The 13,387-nt window shown below is 47.5% G+C and overlaps 2 long non-coding RNA genes across 3 annotated transcripts; both read left to right on the forward strand.

Moving 5' to 3' along the window:
* Nucleotides 1-6,473: 6,473 nt before the first annotated feature.
* Gm38866 lies at nucleotides 6,474-11,060 on the forward strand. Of its 2 annotated transcripts, none has more exons than XR_869311.2 (3): nucleotides 6,474-6,720; nucleotides 9,185-10,426; nucleotides 10,915-11,060. It is a non-coding gene; the product is annotated as a predicted gene, 38866 (long non-coding RNA). The 2 variants fall into 2 exon arrangements; XR_869310.2 differs by having other exon boundaries at nucleotides 9,185-9,243; nucleotides 10,349-11,060.
* A 4-nt stretch (nucleotides 11,061-11,064) lies between these two features.
* On the forward strand, nucleotides 11,065-12,858 carry Gm33297. The gene is made up of 3 exons (XR_377912.3): nucleotides 11,065-11,576; nucleotides 11,654-11,731; nucleotides 12,316-12,858. It is a non-coding gene; the product is annotated as a predicted gene, 33297 (long non-coding RNA).
* Nucleotides 12,859-13,387: the final 529 nt, after the last annotated feature.

Raw genomic sequence — 13,387 nt, forward strand, 5'->3', positions numbered from 1 at the left:
AAAGGAAAGGAAAGGAAAGGAAAGGAAAGGGAGGAAAGGAAGAAGGGAGGAAGGGAGGAAGGTGAAGAGCAATTGAGGAAGACACCTAAATTGACCTCATGAGTGTACACACTGCCTAATGATGAATTCCTCACACATATCCCTGCTGTGAATGGCACAAGACAGCGACCACCTGCTGCTGCTGTTATAACATCCCCAAGCCTCCAGGCTACTACACAACAAAGACAGGTCTCCCCGGCAAACTGCCTGGCACCAAGATCTGACCGGTTTCCTCTAAGTTGTCCTTGTCAATCAGGCTTTCAAGGTGTACCTCCCAAATGATTACATGTGCCACATTCTTTTTCTTTAAAGGAATCCACTGACTGCCAAATACTATGTGAAAGGACAAGAGGCTAATTGACTGAGATGCGTTTTCCAGACCACTCTTGTGGCTTTGGGGAAAGTAACATGAACTGTAGAATGGGAAGCCCCTGGTTGGGAGGAATAGAAGGCTGTGTTGTCAATCAGACGGGCCAGACACAGGACCTTCCTTCTCCTACCCTGGGCACTTGTCTTCCCTTCAGGTGCTCTCTGCTGCTTCCCCACCAACCCACCAAGAGGAAGCAGCACAGATCACACAGGCAGCTGCCACGTGCCTGCCAGATAAGGTGGCTCCGCATAGCAGACACACACGGGCTCCGTCTTTTCTCCCAGCATTTTTCACGTGCGAGGGGACAACCTTCTGTACATGATAGGATGCGGGCTTAGTTCTTGTGTGCGGAGAGAAGAGGCAAGGAAAAGCCAAGGAAGCTCGAGTGGCTTTATAGTAGCCTGGTCTGATGATAATGATAACGAAAACATTTCCATGGGAGTTTATCTAGTTGCACTCGGAGCTCAGACACAGTCTTCTCATCACTGCAGGATGAAGCACCTTTAACCTGGCTGTGGATTCACAACACCCCAGGACATGAAAATGTGTTCTCGTTCCTCTCTCTCTCTCTCTCTCCCTCTCCCTCTCCATCTATCTCTGTCTGTCTCTGTTTCCCTCTGTCTCTGTCTCTGTCTCTCTGTGTGTGTGTGTGTGTGTATGTAAGTTCCTGAGCCATGACATAGTGCCTCCATTCTCTTCCTGTTTGACCCCCCACAGACCTGTTATCTTCCAGGAGCTATGCTACAAGTTCATAAGAAACAACATTGATTGAAACAGAGTCCAGAAAATTCTGGCCCCTGCATTGAGGAACTCCAGGCCCACTGCCTGAGTCAGCTTCCTGTCTTTTCTTCTAATGTCTTTGTCAACCTGGACAGATCATTTCTCTGCCTGAGCCTCAGTTTCCTCGACTGCCAAGTGGCTTGACATTGCTAGCTATTTTACAAAGTTAGCGTGAAGATAGCAGATATTCTGTGCAAGTCAAAATGGGTCCAGGCATAGGAAATACCCGGAACCTTCTCTGGATATCTTTATGCTTTTGATGTATGGTAATAGCTACCTTGTTTCTGCCAGCATAGTAAAATATATGTGTTGAGCCAGAATGATAGCTAGGGGGGTAGAGGTGCTTGGCCTGTAAGCTCGAGAATCTGAGTTCAAGCCCCAGGGCCTACGTAGATAGCCAGTTGCGTGATGAATCCACTCCATGAGAACTTAACACTCATTCTTTAAAAAAAAAAAAGATTTATTTATGTATATGAGTATACTGTAGCTGTACAGATGGTTGTGAGTCTTCATATGGTTGTTGGGGATTGAATTTTTAGGACCTCTGCTCACTCTGGTCAGCCCAGCTCGCTCTGACCCAAAGATTTATGTATTATTATACATAAGTACGCTATAGCTGTCTTCAGACACACCAGAAGAGAGCATGAGATCTCATTATGAGGGGTTGTGAGCCACCATGTGGTTACTGGGATTTGAACTCAGGACCTTCGTCAGAAAAGCAGTCAGTGCTCTTACCTGCTGAGCCATCTCACCAGCCCACCACTCATCCTCCCAAGCCAGTTCTGTCCACTATGCTCCACTGCAGGAAAACCTGTGTCGACGGCTGCACTTCCCACTCAGTGTGTTCCCCATCTCGACTGGAACAAGGGCAACAAATGGCCATTGCCATGGCTGACAGTCATCCATCCACATGATCCCTGCTGCATCTGCTCCTGGTTCCTTAAGCCCTGCACAGTCTCCCGCCACTCCTATGTAGGCTTGGAAGCTTGCTTCTTTATGTGTGTTGGGGCAGGGGTGCACTAGTGTGTGTCTGTGAATGTGTGACCACATGAGTGTGGAACCCAGAGGATACCCTCATGTATGCACCATCCATTGTTTTGGAAGATAGGGTTTCTCACTGGCCTGGCACTCAACAAGTAGGCTAGTTGGCTGCCCCAAGAGTTGGCCTGTCTCCATCACCCCAGAGCAGGAATTACATTAGGGGTCTATTTGTGTGCACACGATGCCAGAGGTGTTGGATTGCCCTGGACCCAGACTTAAAGGCAGTTGTGAGCAACCTGATTGGGTGCTAAGAACCAAACTTGGATCTTCTGCAGCAGCAAGCTCTCTTAACTACTGAACCATCTCTCAGTCCTGAGGCAGAGCCTCTAATGTAGTTTAGGTTGCAATGGGATTTCCAATCAAAGAACCTCCCAAAGAACTCTGCACTGCTTTCTAGAGTTGCTTACGTGTGGAATGATATCACAAATCTGCTTGTGTCTGACTTCCTCTATATGAGGAGTCTGAGATTCCTCCACAGGGCCAAACGGCATCCAGGTGATGACAGTTGGTTTCTTTTTATGGCTGAATATCATCCCCATTTGGTTTTTATGTTCTGCCTTTTAGCACTCCATAAAATAGGACTGACATACTCTAAACTACACATATTGCATTGTGATGTGATAAGATTTAACATATGCATACACCCATATGAACACAGAGACCTTGCATTAATCAGAATTGTATACAATTTTTAGAATCAAAAATCAATGCATAACCAGGATCTAGTTTTTCCTTAGGCTCTTCCCAGAACACAAGAGTATAACACTGCTAACTGGACGAACTAAAGACTCTTCCATGAATTTCTCCAAAAGTCACTTCTACTGTAGTGGAATTCATTGCCTGTGACGGAGAACCATTCAATCCCACTGAAAATAAAAACAAACAAACAAATCTTTCACTGCATTCCATATTTCTGAATGGATTCTGCATGGTAGTGAAATGAACATGATTTAATTGGTCCAAGGGAAAATACTAATAAAGTAAGAACACTATAAAGCAGAAACATTTGCTTCTATAAGGAGAAAGGCCATGGGCTTCAGGCATAGCTGTATCCAGGAATGCAGGCATGCTGAATACTCTTCCTTTTCCTCTTTCTTGGAACTACTTTTCTGTCGGTCCCCCCACCCCACCCCCAACCCTGACCCCTTCTCTCTCTGCTGACTGCTGTCCTGTTGCAATGAAGTTCCAGGTGGTTTTTCTCCTGTGTCACTCATAAAAACAGACCACCCTGGTTATCTACAATGGGAGGCATGTAATGCAGAGAGCTGATGACAGAGATGGGGATGGTGTTGAAGAGATGACGACCCTGGAACAGTAGGCAGTTCGGAGATGCTTGGCAGTTGGATGGCTGCAGCTGCCCTGACAGCAGAGACAAAGAATAGCCAAGTGGGTAAACCCAGAGGCCAGGGACACCTGACAGAAACTCAAACCAGAGAGAAGCTCAAGACAGGAAGGAGGCAGAGAAACAGTTTACCTGGCTTCCCCTTCCCTTTTCTCCCAGTCCTGTTCATGTCCCTATTCCACCCCTACCCTCACTGCCTGTGTCTTTCAACAGATTCAGTGCAACTAGATGTCTGTACAATGCAGCCTGAGGGACCAGCCCCTTGAGATACAGACAAATGCAGAGAAAAGGGAGGGGGACAAGGCTGAGAGCCACAAGATGGTACAATCCCTGTAGAACATGAACCAATTAATAGTGCCAGCTGGTAACTTGGAGGGAGTCTGATTGTCCAGCTGTTGAGTGTTGAACCTACATCTAGAGGAAGGAGTCCAGAAGGGGACAGTGAGAAGCATCGGTATGGGACACTAAGTCAGAAAGAGGACGCCAGAGCCACTGGGGTCTTCTCTGGCATGGCTTCAAACTGAGGATGAGGACAGCCACTTGCCTCTTCAGATGTGTGGTGGGGTGGGGTGCTGAAGAAGGTGCATAGCCAATTCCACAACTCCAGTTATTTCAACAGAGCAGAACTTTAGGTGACAACCCATGGATAAGATCAATACTCCATGGATGAGCTCCCCAGCTCCTGGAAAAGTGAGAAGAGAACTAAAGGACGGACAAGACACTACTTCCCTTCCGTTCTGGGCTTGATCATTCCCTGGCCTGGATTTTGTGGCAGGAGGCCAAGGTAGGAAGATCCAGTTCACTAAATGGTCCCCTGAGGCATAGTACCTTCGAAAGGAGCCATTCTGCAACGCTGATGCTGGGGCTAGAGGATTCCCTGCAAAGCTTTTACGATCTCTATAAATTTCCAGAGAGAGGGCTGGTGAGCGACTGGGCTCTGTCACTGTCAAGCACTGACTGAATGAACCTTTAATGGAGTCTCCAGCAGCTATAAAAAATGCAGGAAAACAGCTTTCTGGACTCAGGCATGCCTGATCGATGGAACGGTGACACCCAGTAAAAGCCAAATGGGCTGGGCTTGTCTGCAAGCCTGTTGAGGGAAATACATCTTCGGATGCAACTTTGAGACGCACACAGGCCATCTGGCATGGAATTCCTCTCCAGGGAGCACATGCTAAGAACTCAACATTGCATGGGGTGGCTTCTGCATACGACTGTGGGGATGACCCCATGGTTAAATGCTTGGGTGTTGTAAGTGGGTTGGATGGTGGACCCAGCAGAAGCCATGGCCTCCAAAAGACCTTAGGCAATGACCTTATTCAGAAGCATGTCATTTTGCACAGCATTGCTAAGCCTCAAATTGTCCCTCCAGATACTGGGAATGCTAATAAGATCTAGGGACATTTCACAGATAGGGCCCAGGAGGAGTATGAACTGTCATGCGATAGGTGACACTATGCGGTGCCTTTCCCATGAAGGGACCAAAAAGGTCAAAATAGGACAATCATAATTATAGGGCCTGTGTCAATCTTATACTTGGAGGGTCAAGAGACCTGGTGACAACCCATCTGTCATCTTCTTCAGTGGCCTGCTTCAGCTTGGTAGGTCCACAGGGTGACCGGTGACCTTCACTGCTATAGGGGTGATGAGGACTACAGGGTATGGGCCCTTCTTAGGAGGACCAAGGTAAAAGGCTGGCCCATTTACTCTGGTCTCAGGGACTTATTCAGTTTGCCTGTCCTGAGCTTTGTGGCCCCTAAGCACAATGTAGTTTCCAATCAACATTTAGGACCTTTGACAGATTTAGGAAAAATTTGGCCATGAAGGCCAGGCTATTGTTGGACCCCAGGGAGAGGGACAACCCAAATTTAGGGATTTCTTTTTCAATCTGAAATAGCTGGGCCTGACTAACTCAGCAGTTTTTGTTGCTCCCAAATGTGTGGCCTAGTGGAGTTTGGGGGCCATCTGTGTTCCAATAATGGCAGGTAGTATCAGTGTCTCATCTGGCACAAACCATCACCCATTTTCCTCCTGTTTGGCATCTTCTTCTTTTGCCCACAAGGGTACTTTGTATGTATGTTGGACTCCGGAGCAATTCAGGTTCAGGCAGGGTAACCAAGGTCTAGAGAGGCCCCACTGGTTCTAGGGCTGCCTTCCAGGTGACCAGCTCTGCTGTCCAGTTCCCTTGGGTCTCTGGGGAATTCCCCTTTTGATACCCTTTGCAGTAGACAATGGCCACTTCTCTTGGCAGCCATATGGCCTCTAATAGGGATGGGATTTCTTCTTTGTTTCTGGTTTCCTTTCCAGATGTGGTGAGGAGCCCCCCGTTTCTTTATAAAGGGCCCTATGAACATGCATACCAACCACGTACACCTTCCCTCACTGAAGTACCTGAGTTGACGTCAGAAACTCAGTCCCTTGCCTGAGGGACTGAGCCCACATCGCCCTAGCTATAGTGACAACTGTAGCCTCGGTATACCTGATTTTATCTTGAACAAAACTGCTTCCATACAGGAGTCCTCTTCAGGTCTGATGGGTTGAACTGCTCCAGTCACTTTCAGAAAGTACAGATTGTAGCAGCAGCTGAGTTTGGTGCAAAGGCCAGGGGCTCCTAGTCCACCAACCCCAGAGCAGTGGCCAGGGCCAGGGTTGGGTTGGGAACTGAAGCTGCTTCAGTCCCTCTTTCACTGTGACCACAAGCACTTTCACATGTCAGTACCCGCCTGGACAAGCTGAGCTGCAAGCTCCTGCAGGTAGGTGCCAGGGGACCTGCTTATATCCACTGCCACATCACAGATGTGCTGTGCCCCTCATCTGGTGGGTGGAGTCTGATGACCTTAGCTTGGCTGCTATCTTAGAGTGGCTCTTCTGGGTTATCGTCTGGCAGCAGGCTGGCGAGGTTGATGGCTGACATTTTACAGAGTCTGATACGGGGCTGGTCCAGAAGTGCCGGATCATACGTGATGTAGACACTGAATGTCTGCCTCTCTGGGCTCTCCCTCAGGAGGGCCTCTGTAGAGTACAGGTGATTAGGAGCAGTTTCTGGCCCAAAATCATTCAGTTGTTGTTTGTTTTACTAGCACCACTAAAGCTACAACTGCTCCCAAACTGACCAACCAGAAGAAACAATATCAAGTCTTTTGAACAGGTAGGCCACTGGTCTCTCCCAGGGTCCCAGGGCTTAAGCAAGGTCTGCCTTTGTAATCAGAGGGTGGGGCATCCTTCTTCCCTCTTCCTTTCATACTTTCTCTGGCTTACTCCTCTTGAGTCTTTTTTTTTTTTTTTTTTTTTTTTTTTTGCTTTTTCTTCTATAGAGCCATGGTTACTATACCCTTTGAGCAACTTTCCAATAACTGGAACCTAACAAATACTCTCAAATCCTTATAACTTCTGAAGTTTCTTTTTGTTTGGTTGGTTTTTGGTTCTTAGTTTTTTTTTTTTGAGACAAGGTTTTTCTATGTAACCTGGCTGCCCCCAGAACTCACTCTGTAGGCCTGGCTGGCCTCAAACTCAGAATCTGTCTGCCTCTGCCTCCTGAGTGCAGACAGTAAGGGCATTCACCACCACTGTACAGCTCGGAAGTTTCATTTCTAATATCTGGGACCAAGTGCATAACAAAAGCTGTCAGCCAATCAGGAAACAACAGAGTCCAATCTGCTGCTCAGGTGAGAAGGTCACTATGGCTCTGTGCCTGATTCAGGGAAGGAGCATTCTTCGCTGGACATGCATGAAACACTAGAGCTCTTGTTGAGCTGGGGCTATGGGCAGTAAGCAGAATCAAACAGGGTCCATTCTCTAAGGAACTTATTCCCTCTTCAGGGGCCAAATGCTGCCCATGTAAAGGCATGTGGTCACAGTTAACACATGTTCTAATGGGGAATGTGGCTCCCTGCAAAGTTTCTAATTCATGAGAAGTCACATGTGTATGCCACATATGCACATACTAAATGCCAAGTTTAGAAAAGAATTTAATAGATTTATGAAAAACTGAAATGGCACATACATCTTAAATAACAGTTTAAACAAGTTAGAGCCTCATTCTAGACACATGAAAGAAAATTCTAGAAGCAAGTAGTCTAAACCTGGTGTGGTAGAGTCACAGGGTCTGTGGTCTTGCTTAGGCCCTGGTCATTCCACTTTGTTAACACAGAGAGAATGTTCTCTATTCTTCAAGTCACCCCCATGGCCCAAGATGGCTGCAGGAGCCCAAGCTATCACATGTGCATTCCAGGCACATTCCAGTAGATGTAGGGAAGGAAAATAAGTGGGTATTTTCTACATCTATCGTGATTTTTCAGTCTTTCCAAAAGTCCTATGTGTCTGCAGTCATACACTCTCCTGGCTCTAAGTCAAACAGGAATGTTGTCTGTTTGTTGGGTGTATTGCTAGTTCAAATAAACTTGTGGTTCTGCTAGGGAGGGGCTAGTGGGTCGTGGGCAACAGCCAGGAGCCTCTGTCACAACATGGAAAGCTAAACATTAACTTCTGTGTGCTGAGAAAGATCTAGAGCAGAGATCGGCTGCCACTGGGAGGACCCGGGGAAGCATGTGTCTTGGCTTCTGTTTGAAATCCCACTAGATAGAGCCTAGAGCTAAAGTACAAACATGGAAGAAAAGCGTCTTCATTTCTTTCCTTGCTGTTATGACAGAATACCCGACAAAAGCAACTCAAGGGAGAGTTTATTCCAGCCCGCTCCTACTACCTTGAGATAAGAAGTGGGAGCTAAGAATAAGACTACATCAGTCTGTCATGATGAGCAGACATGCTCCTCCCGGGGCTCACTCATTCCCCAGCCTGGGGCAAGGGTGTGGGGCGTGGGGTGTGGCGTGTGGCTGGGAAGATCCAGTTAACTAAAGGGTTTCCCATGAAAGCAGAGGGCTTAAGGGAGTTTGTAGTTGAAGGGTACAGTCCGGCACCTCAGGGAAAGCATGCAGCCGGAGGCACAGTGCATCCATAATCCAGACGCACAGAGGGCAGATCCCTGAGCACAGTTCTCCACTTGTACAGCCCAGGATGTCAAAATTACCATGGGTCTTCCCTAGTCAATTAATGTAATCAATATAACTGCCACTCCTCCCGCAAGGCATAGCCAAAGGCTTGCCTCCCAGCAGATTCTGCCAGATTGACCACTGCCACTAAATCATCAGGAATAATCACACATGCAGAGTGGCATGACTCTCTGTGGGCGTACCCTTGTAACAGATGTACCCCGACTTAGGAAGCAGGTACCAGATAGACCACTATTCCCTGGTGTTTACTTGTCAGGGAGCAAGGGGAGAGAACACCGTGTTGGTATCACCTATAACCTCGAGGCTATGAGTCATCATTCAGCTTAGTGCAACTGAACTGAAGACAGCCAGCCTGCTGGACTCACCCTTAAGGAGTTTGGGCATAGGACTCTAATTGTCCCTGCCATAGAGGCTATGGCTGATGTCCACAGATGGCAAATTGATGGCTCCTTCTGTATCAGTGGTCCCCCAAGCATTTCCCAAGGACAGCCAGGTCCATCCAGGAAAAAAACAAAAGAACCACTCAGGTTCTCACTCTGTTTCATAGCAGATCTTCTAGGGTGGCACTACTCAACCTGCCTAACTCTGCAACCCCCTAATTAGCTCCACAGGCAATGGTGACTTCCCAGCCACAAAATTAGCTTCATTGCTACTTCAGAACGGTAAGGTTGCTACTGTTATAAATTGTAATGTAAATATCTGTTTCCTGATAGTTTTAGATGACCCCTGTAAAAGGGTCTTTAGACACCACCCCCATCATAGGAGTCTCAGCTTACAGGTTGAGAACCAATTCTCTAGGGTCTTAATTATGTCTGAGTGTTCTACAAACCCCAAGGTCAAGCCACACATTACAACATCTTCCTGGTGACATCTGTCCATCCTGAGAATATGCCCTGTATGCCCAAGGAAGCCACAGAGATGCCTCTGAACAAAATGCCCTACCCATCTGGGCACTGCTCACTTGGGGACTGGATCATTCTTGGCTATGGGGTTGTTTTGTGTATTTAAGCAGTGTCCCTGGCCTTGTCTATCAGATGCCTGTGTCAACCCTTCCATGACCACCAAAAAATGTCACCAGATGTTGCCAAATGTCCACTGGGGGGCAAGGTCGCTCTTGAATAAGAACTTCCACCCCAGGGAAGGCTCTGGGGTTGAGAAAACACAGTAATTATTCAACAGGCCTTACCTGGGGTACAAATCCTTCAGCCTCCATAAGAGTCGAAGAATCTATTCCACTAGCACAGCACTTGGCTAAAGAGATGCAGGATGGACGGTGAGAACTCCCTTCAAAACCAGAAACCATATCATGAATTGTTGTGTCTCTGAGAACTAAGTTGAATGTCACGGTTGTTCATGGTATGAGTCCATAGACTACATTTGCTTTAAAAACATTGAGGGCCTGGGAGAAGGCTCAGTCAGTAAAGTGCTTGCTGTACAAGAGTGAAAAACCTAAATCTAAGCCCCAGAGCCCAGGTAAGAAGCCAGCGTTGTTTGCCAATAACCGTAGAGCTGGGGTGATGGACACAGGTGGGTCCCGGGCGCACAGGCTGGCCAGCCTAGCTGAATTGCTGAGTCCAGGTCAATGAGAGACTCTGTCCCCAAGGAAAACTAGGTGAATGGTACCTGAGAAACAACATCATAGCCTGACCTGTGGCCTTCACATGCACACACACAACTGCACCCACATAAACACACGTTACTTAACTAATTAATCAAATACTGGAGAGAGCAGTGTGTGGTGATGTCTATCTTTAATCTCACAAACAGAGGCAAAAGGATTGTGCATTTGAGGACAGTCTGGGCAACATTGAAAGACCCTGACTCAAAATTCTCATGTGGTAAAAGGTGAGACCAGACACTGTAAACAGAAGTTAATCCCACCTTCCAACAGCATTTGAGCCCATTGTCTAAGGAAACATCACTGAATGCTGAAAGTGGCATTTATCCCAACACAGTCCTCCCAATGCTGGTCACTTAAACTCCTGCTTCCAGCAGGTCACCATCAGACCAAGGCACCTACTAGCAGGAGCCAGGATTGTGGTGCCACAGACCTAATGAACAGTCCAGTCTAGCATACCTTCTGGCCCCATTAGAACCAATGGTGTACACACCCTTGTGTGATAGGGTGGTTTGAATAAGAATGCCACCTATGGACTCAGATGTCTGAATACTCAGTCCCTAATTGATGGAGTTGTTGGGGAGGTGTGGCGGTGGTTTGAATAGGTTTGGCCCCCATAGATTCGTGTGTTTCAATGCTTGGCCATAGGAATTGGCACTATTAGAGTAGGTGTGGCCTTGTTGGAGGAGGTGCATTACTGTGTGAGGTTTCCTAGGTCAAGCTCTGCCCAGTGTGGACTCAAAGTCTCCTCCTGGCTGTCTGTGGAAGACAGCCACTTTCTGATGCCTGAGGATCAAGATGTAAAACTCTCAGCTCCTCCAGCACCATGTCTGCCTGCATGCTGCCACACTTCCCACCATGATGATAGTGGACTGAACCTCTGAAACTGTAAGTCAGCCCCAATTAAATGTTTCCTATTATAAGAGTTGCCTTGGACATGTTGTCCCTTTACGGCAATAACATCCAGATTAAAACAGGGTGTCTGGGAAATGTGGACTTGCTGGTGGAAGTACATCACTGGGATAAATAAGCTTTGAGGCTGCAAAGCCACGCATGCCGAAGCTCGAAAGGAAGAACAGCCCAAAGCTGACCTCTGACCTCCACAAGCATGTGCACACACATACACACATGTGCACATGCATGCATGTGAACATACATGGGCAAAACCAAATACAGACAAAAGCAGCAGCCCATTTCTCCTCAACGTTTGCTTCCTCTCTGCCTGTTCTCCTTCCCTTCCTGCCTTGGCAAATGTCTCCAGGTGACTCCAAGCACTTCTCCCCTGGCTCTGACCGACTTGTGGCTGGTGACAAGTCAAGACCCAGGACCCACCTTAGAAATCCAGTTGGGAAGCCCTATGCCAGTGGCCCGTGACAGGTACCTGGCCTGGACCCAGGGACACGGACTGGCTGTCTCTGGTGTGTACTCTGATACCAGGTGCTCTAACTCCTCAGATGCCGGCAGTGAACAGCCAAGGGCGGTGGCCCTAGGAATCCCCCAGGTGACGGGAGATGCCAGTCTGGATTTGCCAGGTGTGGAGAGTGGCACTTGAGCTTCTGTACCTCTCTAACCCCTCCTGAGGATGCTGTGTGACATCCTCAAATCTTGTATCACAAGCAACCTTCCAGTCCAAGGAGTCTTCCAGTTCTTTACCAACAGCCATTACCTTAGGCCCTGAAAAACCCCAAGATGGCAAACTCCGTATGTTTTATGCTCTGTTGGGCATCTAATGCCTAATGTCCCAGAAATAGGTGTCAGATGGGAGCCTGGAGGAGTGAACAGGAAGTCCCCGGTATTCCGAGTACCCCCACTTTTCCCTACCCGCTTGACCAAGCACACCATATTTTCCAGTGGTCATATCTTGCATTAGAATCACCCCCACCAGGTTTAATCAAAGGCTTGCAAACTAACTCTGTGGGGTGGGAAGACTAGGTGGGCTCTCACCCCACTTGGGAATAAGCAGCCCCTGGCAGGTGCCAATGACGCCAGTCCCTATGTGTCTGTCAGCTGCTGCCCCTCCTCCTGTGCAGCTCAAGTACTTTGTGCATTAGCATGTCTCTGGGTATGTGTAATTTTCACATCAAAGAGTGTAATTTTTTTTTTTTTTTTTTTGCAGAAGTGGAGTAGAGAATAATTCATCTGCTAGAGTCTCTCAGGCAGTAGTCCTGATTGCACAACATAGAAATTACACAGAAGACAGAAATGGAGAAGAACTCCGTGGCTGAGTTTGTATTATTTAGGGAGCTGGAGAGCATACCCATTCCCAGTGAGATACACATATTTCTAAAGCTAAAAACAGCTTCCTGGTTGAGCCAGGAAAAGACATCTCGCTCACATTGTCATCCTGGGCTGGAAGAGAAAGTGTGTCCTGCCTCATACCTCATTTATAAAGTGACCCAGGGAAGGGGTACTATATAGGTCTCATCCCAGTGGGTGTGAGACTCGGATATGCAAAGATGTACGGCCACATTGGTGCCCGTGGCTACTTTCTCACCGCAGGCTTTGAATGCTGGCTAGGGCAGTTCTTGGCACACATAGGAAGTAAGACAAGATCAAGTCCAAATGACGGTGGCTGCAGATGAATCATCTCCTCTGTGCTTCACATTTCATATATCTATCCCAGAAAGCAACTGTTAGAATAAAACTGTGTATGTCCAAATATTCATCTGATACACAACACATTCCTGCGTGTTCTTTCGCAAGTCACTTGGCTTCTCTAAAGGTTTTCTATCTATTAAATGGGTATAATGCATAAAATAAGTGGCCCCCAAGGACTGAAGAGAGAACACTGAGATTTATTGCCATAAACACCGGTTTTCCTTCAGGCCTTATCTCCCGTACTTCTGGAGCTCAGAAGTACTTAAGGAATCAGAAGTTTCCAGATTTTATTTCATAAGTATGGGTGTTTTGCTTGCTTGTATGTCTGTGTATAATGTGTATGTCTGGTGCCTATGGATTCCCTGGAACTAGAATCTGAGTTGCATGCTACCATGTGGGTTCTAGTAACTGTACCTGAGTTCTCTGGAATGGCTGCCAATGCTGCTGGGCCACCCTACCCTCCTCTTTGAGACAAGCCTATAGACCAGGCTAGCCACAAACTCACAGAGATGCCTCTGCCTCTGCCTCTGCCTCCCGAGTGCTGGAATCACAGGCACGTACCACCATGTCCAGCCCTTTGCTTATTTTGG

The sequence above is a fragment of the Mus musculus genome, chromosome 6, assembly GCF_000001635.26.
Source record: "Mus musculus strain C57BL/6J chromosome 6, GRCm38.p6 C57BL/6J".
Classification (NCBI taxonomy): domain Eukaryota; kingdom Metazoa; phylum Chordata; class Mammalia; order Rodentia; family Muridae; genus Mus; species Mus musculus.